Source organism: Elephantulus edwardii, unplaced genomic scaffold, assembly GCF_000299155.1.
Source record: "Elephantulus edwardii isolate Elephantulus edwardi_28Jun2011 unplaced genomic scaffold, EleEdw1.0 scaffold00015, whole genome shotgun sequence".
Classification (NCBI taxonomy): domain Eukaryota; kingdom Metazoa; phylum Chordata; class Mammalia; order Macroscelidea; family Macroscelididae; genus Elephantulus; species Elephantulus edwardii.
In genome coordinates, this window is record NW_006399765.1 from 14,113,323 (window position 1) to 14,119,824 (window position 6,502).

At 45.0% G+C, this 6,502-nt stretch overlaps 1 pseudogene; it reads right to left on the reverse strand.

The window, feature by feature from the left end:
• Nucleotides 1-5,851: 5,851 nt before the first annotated feature.
• On the reverse strand, nucleotides 5,852-6,199 carry LOC102863300 (annotated as a pseudogene).
• Between the last annotated feature and the right edge of the window lie 303 nt (nucleotides 6,200-6,502).

The window sequence follows — 6,502 nt, forward strand, 5'->3', positions numbered from 1 at the left end:
CTGGAGAAGAGTATTGAATGTACCATGGACTGCCAAGAAAACAAACAGATTCATCGTAGAGAGGATTAAACCAGGCTGCTCCTTGGAGGCAAGGATCCTGGGGCTTCGTCTGACATACTTTGGACATGTTGTAAGGAGAGACAGGTCTTTAGAGAGGGACATCATGCTGGGTAGAGTAGAGGGACAGCGCAGGAGGGGAAGACCCTCTATGAGGTGGATTGATTCAGTGACTGGGGTACTCGGGATGGGTGTGTCAGAGGCAATGAGATTGGCACAGGATAGAGCAGGGTTTAGGGCTGTTGTACATAGGGTCGCTATGAGTCGCAAACGACTCAAAGGCACATAAAAGCAAACAACAACAAAGCAGTACCAGGTCATTATAAAGAAGTAAAGTGAAGGTTAGTGGAGGAGTTGTTTGGCAGCTTGGGGCCTCTGTTTGTGACTAGGGTTAGAGCTTATTCTGGGGTTGGAGTCCCTGCTCTCTTAGGATCATGCTCCCAGTGGGACCAGGTGCAGGGTGAGATCAGGGGCACACCTTAATTTGTGGCTGGATCAGGGTGCGGCCTGGGGAGGAGATTGATCACCTTCTCTCCCCGACCCCGGTTTGACCACTGCCATTCCAGGGTCTGATCACTTGGTATCCCCACTCAAAGTATTTCTTTTATTATTAGTATTAGTATTATTAATTTTAATAATAATATTGCGCAGGAGGGGAAGACCCTCTATGAGGTGGATTGATTCAGTGACTGGGGTAATTGGGATGGGTGTGTCAGAGGCAATGCGATTGGCACAGGATAGAGCAGGGTTTAGGGCTGTTGTACACAGGGTCCCTAGGAGTCGCAAAGGACTCGACAGCACATAACAACAACAACAACAACATTATTAATTTTAATGAAAATTTACAGAGACTTTGGATTTCCATTCATTCATTGTTGCACTTTCTCCCTGCCCACCCCTCCTCCTCCCCAGTACACTCTTCTTTTTGAAAAGTAAAAGAAAAGTTCTTTCCTTGTTATACAATCCCTCCCCCAAGTCCACTCCACTATGCTGCCTCCATTCTGGACTCCTGTCATGACAGGATTAACTATGATTAGATTAGATTAGAACTGTTTAATTATTATTAGATTAGATTAGAACTGTTTAACAGTTCTATCTCTCATCTGTTTCAATGCAGTATACATAATTTATCCCATCTTTCTCAGTCTCCCCTCAAATCCTATGTCAGTCCCATTTTACAACAGTGGCACTTTGCAGTATTTGTCTTTTGTGACTGAGATATTTCACTCAGCAGAATGTCCTCCAGGGTCATCCATTTTGTATAATAGTGCATGAGTTCCTTGTTTTTCAGTGCAGCATAGTATTCCATTGTGTGAATATACCACAGCTTCTCTATCCATTCGTTTGTTGATGGGCACTTGGTTTGCTTCCAACTCTTTGCTATTGTGAACAAAGCTGCGATAAACATGGATGTTAATCACTCGATGCATTTCTAATGAGGAGACTGGATGGAGAATATAGCAGTTCCTGGCCTACCCCAGATATTTTGTCTTAGGCCTATGTCTTGATAAGGCTTGGCTGTATAAAGCAAATAGATGGCTAGGTCCTGATAAGGCCCTGGGCCTGTTATTTCCTTACAGGACCTCTGTCCCCAAACTCCTGAACAAACTACCATCCCCTCTAAATGTCCTTGACAGCCCCTAGAAAAGGAGACTGCTTTTGTCTGCCTGCAAGCCCTTCTGCTTTTCTCCTCAGGTGGTCACATGGCGTCCCTCTCAGACCACTTAATAAAGGCCTATTTGTTTCATGGGACCAGTTTCTTCTTTTTCTCTCTCAACTCTCATTTTATCTAACAGAGACTTGGAATGGAAAGAGCTACAGACTCATAGTGGCCTTGAACTGGGGAGGCCAGCGCTCACAGATTGGAAAATTCCAAAGTACACCTAAATAGCAGATTTGGCCATTCTGGCTTTAGGGTCCTGGTCCCAAGAAACAGAAATGGGGTAGAACCATAGATTCAACATCAATTTATTGCCATCATGTTAGAATTGACTCATAGCCGACCCTCCAGTGAGTTTCCAGAACGCTGTTAATTACAGGGGAGGAGATTCCCCACCTCACTCCCATGGAGTTCGTGGTGGACTCAAACCGCCAGAAAGGTATTACCTTGGGATTAGCTGCACAGCTCCTTACAGACGGACAGACAACAGCACAGAAAGAGAAGAGAATCACAGAAGCCCAACTAAGGCATTCTGGCTGAGCTCCTGCTCCAAGCCAAGCACTGAGGGTTCAAGGGAGGGAAAGCCCAGGGCAGCCTCTGTCTTCACAAAACTCCCAATCAGGTCCTCCTCTTTCCCAGCCTCTAGCCCCACCTTCTAACCTAGTGCTTACGACTCCCAGCAATCACAAACAAATCTACAACATGAGAATCTACTCACTGCCAGAAGTCACCTTTTCCTGTTTATTGTCTGGCTTTCCCGCTAGGACTGATGACCTCATTTGTCTGGCAGACCCTGGTGTTCTCAATATTTACCCAAAGTGGATGATAAATAGTCGTTTGTTGAATTCAACTGGTATAGTAATGAGCTGACCCATTATCTCTTAAAAAAAAAACAAACAACTGAAACAGAGTAAAGTAGTGGGTTTTCCTCTGGACCCTGGGCACCCAGTTCTCCAGGCTCTGTAATTCTAGAAGAAGCCTCTGAAAGGGCTGGTTGTGAGGTGGGCCAGGCACCTACCTGAGGGGCCCAGGGGTTAGAGATAGAAAGTTACAAGGCTAGAAGGACTGCAGTTTAGAAAGGTGTTATCAGCTCAGCTCAACCTGAGCAGTTACACTTTGCCCCCTTTAGAAACAAGCCTAATGAGGAAAGGGAAACAGACTCCTTTACCACTTTGGAGAGACCTGACTATTCAAATGAGAAATATGAGACCAGTTGAAACTCTGTAGGAACCAGCTGGTGGTGCCCTGTCTGCCTCCATCTCTAGGCCTGTCCCAGCCCCTTCAATTGAAGCCTAAGGAGGATGAAAGACACATCAGGACAGTTAGGATGAAGGCCCGCTGGGATCCTGGGAAGCAAATTTGGACAATGAGGTGGAACATGACTTGAAGGTAATGGCTGGAAGTAAGTGGTTGGAAGACCTGCAACTACAGATATACGTTCCTTAGAGGAGAGGGTGGGAGGCCAGGACACCGTGCTGGATGGTCATGAAGGTATAGAAAGAAAGCTGCTCTGGTCCTTCAGAGGAGCAGTTTGGGCCCATTTTCTTAGGTACTAGAGATGGGGGTACTAGAATGAGGCCACTAGTGCTAGAATCTGTACCCAAACATCCCACAGACCTCCAACCAACATTTCTGTATGTGCTGCACATTAGGCTCTAAGGTGGACCACCTAAAATTGTACTTGGTGATAGAAAGTATCACTGGCTAAGTTGTCCAACATGGTAACCGTGAGTCACATGGGGCTGCCGTACTGGACACCACAGCTCTAGACTCACATAGAAGATGAGGAAAGCTGCTTCTCACTCTTTCTTCTCCTCTCCTTTGTCTGCTCTCTAACGCCTCTTCCTGTTCTTGTACCTCAGGCTGTGGTCTTTCAATGATCCCACGAGATAATTTTAACAGGCTTGAACTTCAGAGGCTATAAACTCAGACTAAATAAATCTTAAATATCTAGTTTTTACATAACTGGATTTAAGTTCTATCTCAAGGACCAGTCTTGCTTAGTGGTAGAGATTTACTCTAAGCTCAGATTAAATGTAGTCAAAATAGAGTTTTCTCTTATATTTCCCCCAGAAAACATCTAATTGTGGAATAAATCAGAGTGTGTACATGGTATTCAAGTTTTGAGAGGGGTGACACTTAGGGCCTTATTAAGGGACCACAGCCTATGCTGGCATCCAATTTGTAGTCTATGTCTTAGGCTGAGTTATCTAGCAAAGCAAAATTCTATATATTTTTATATACATAATTAAAGTCAATTAATAAGAGAGAGAGAGAGAGGAGGAAGAAGAGGAAGAGAGAAGAGAGAGCATGAGAGAGTGAGAGTGCTCTGGTGTCCTAGTGGTAAGAAAACTGTCCTGCAATCCCAAAGGCACATGGTTTGAGGCCACCAGCTTCTCCATGGGAGAAGGATGGACAATCTCTTCCCGTGCAATTAACTGCCTCTGGAAACCCACCAGGGGGGTCAGCTATGGGTTGGTTCCAACTCTATAGTATACAACAACAACAACAACAATATGTACATAGATACATACACACAGATATAGATGAAGGGGAGAGAGAGAGAAAGAAAGATGAAAGAGATTTGTTTTAAGAAATGGCTCATGCTTATAGAGATAAGTCCCAGGTCTGCAGGTCAGACCTCAAGATGGAACTATCCAGAGAGGCAGAGTTCAAGTTTCAGCAGACAGGCAGGGTCTCAGGCTTTAGATATCGCCAGCTGCCAACTTCAGGTGCTAACACATATTAAGGTCATTGGGAAACAGGGTTGTAGAGAGGTGGCTTTGGACACTGACAAGTCCAAAGTCAGCAAATGCACAAATCACTGGTTTAAGTCTGAAGACCAGTAGTTTGATAGCCAAATGAAGATTTGAAAAAAAGCTTTCTAGCTTTTTTTTTTTTTGCCAGGATCTAAACACAAATTAAAAGATAGAGAGATAGGATGCATCCTTGATGCACACTTTTCCTGATCCTGAACCATACGGTGTTTTCCTGCTCTGTTCTGACTGTTTGCTTTCTGGTCCAAGTATAGGTTTCACTTGAGCACAGCTAAGTGTGCTGGGATTCCCATTCCCCTCAAGGCTAGCCATAATTTGTTGTTATCCACACAGTCAAATGCCTTTACATAGTCAATGAAACAATAATAGACATTCCTCTGGTATTCTCTGCTTTCGGCCAAGATCCATCTCACATTGGCTATTGAAGTTCCTAGTGCCATGGCCTCTTCTAAACCCAGCTTGCACATCTGGCAGTTCTCGGCTGATGTACTATTCCAGTCATTTTTTTTTTATAATCTTCAGCAGGATCTTGCTGTGATATTAGTGATATTGTTCGAAAATTTCCACATTCTGTCAGGTCACCTTTTTTCAGAGTTAGAATATAGATCTCTTTCAGTTAGTTGGCCAGGTAGTTGTCCTCCGGATTTCTTGCCACAACCTGGTAAGCGCGTCCAGGGCAGCATGTTTACTAAAACATGTCAATTGGTATCCCATCAATTTCTGGGGTCTTGTACTTGGTGAATTCCTTCAGAGCAGCTTGAATTTCCTCTTTCATCACCATAGGCTCTTGGTCATATCTTGTTTCATTAAATTCTTCAGTGTCAGTCAAATCTTTTTGGTATAGTGACTCTGTGTACTTCTTCCATATTCTTTTAAAGTTTCCTTGGTCATCAACCTGCATTATGCAGATGACACAACCATGCTTGCTGAAACTGAAGACAATATGAGGCTTATGCTGCAGAAGGTCAAAGACTGTGGTCTTCAATATGGACTGAAGCTCAACATCAAGAAAACAAAGATTCTCACCACTGGGCCAAATGGCAGCTTTATGATGGATGGAGAAGAGACTGAGATTGTTAACAACTTCAGCTTGCTTGGTTCCAAAAGCAACACCCTTGGCACCAGCAGTCAGGAAATCAAAAGACAAATTGTATTGGGAAAGTCTCCTGCCAGGGACCTCTCTAGAATACTTGAAGAGCAATGATGTCAGTCTGGAGATTAAAGTGCACCTGATATAGACCTGGGTCTTTGCAATTATTTGCTATGCATCAGAGAGCTGGACAACGACTAAGGATGATAGAAGAATTGATATCTTTTTTTTTTTTACAGAAAAAGGCTTTATTTGCACGAAGGGGACTCAGTCGAACAAGCCAAAGCCCATGTCATCATCGGACTCCTCAGACTCCTCCTTCTTCTCTTCTTTCTTCTCCTCTGCTGCAGCTGGGGCAGAGCTGGCAGCAGGAGCTGCAGCGCCAGGGGCTGCGGAGACGGCCACAGCACCACCAGCAGGCATGCTGGCAAGTTTACCAATACCCTGGGCAATGACGTCTTCAATGTTCTTCCCACTTAGCTCACTGATGACCTTGTTGAGCCGGTCATCGTCGGCCTCGATGCCCACGCTGTCCAGGATCTTCTTGATGTCCTTGGCGCTGGGGGAGTAATTGCCCCCAAGGGCGGCCAGAAGATAGGAGGCGACGTAACGCATCTTGGGGGTGGTGGCGGGCAGACCTCGCACGTGCGACCTCAGCGGCGACACGGACGGAAAGCAAGAATTGATATCTTTGAGTTGTGATGATGAAGGATTTTGAACATACCATGGACCACTAAGAGAATAAACAGGTCAGTCCTGGAGAGGGTTAAACCAGTTTCTCCCCAAAGGCAAGGACTTTGAAGCTCTGTCTCACACACTTTGGATATGTGGCCAGGAGGGACTAGTCCTTGGAGAAGAATACCATGCCTGGAAGGGTAGAGGGACAGTGCAGGAGGTGAAGACTCCAGATGAGATAGA